Raw genomic sequence first — 260 nt, 5'->3', positions numbered from 1 at the left:
GTTGTTGAGATGAGTGTGAGGTGCAGCTGTTCGGCCAGAACCTATTGGATGTGTTTTACTTTCATGCTGAGAAATAAGATCAGTCTGAACGTGACAGTTCTACCTGAAGGCTGGTAGAGTGGAAGAGGACGGCTTGATGAAACATTGCAGTGATTGGTGAGAGGAGAAGTATTGGATTATTCAATGGAAATGGAAACGTTGCAGTCAGAATACATCAGCTGTAAAGCTACCCTGGTCCCAGCTAAGTATAAAAGACCATA

The sequence above is a fragment of the Coturnix japonica genome, chromosome 1, assembly GCF_054131305.1.
Source record: "Coturnix japonica strain WE chromosome 1, WE-NBRP24, whole genome shotgun sequence".
NCBI lineage: Eukaryota > Metazoa > Chordata > Aves > Galliformes > Phasianidae > Coturnix > Coturnix japonica.
Note: the sequence above shows the minus strand (reverse complement) of the source record.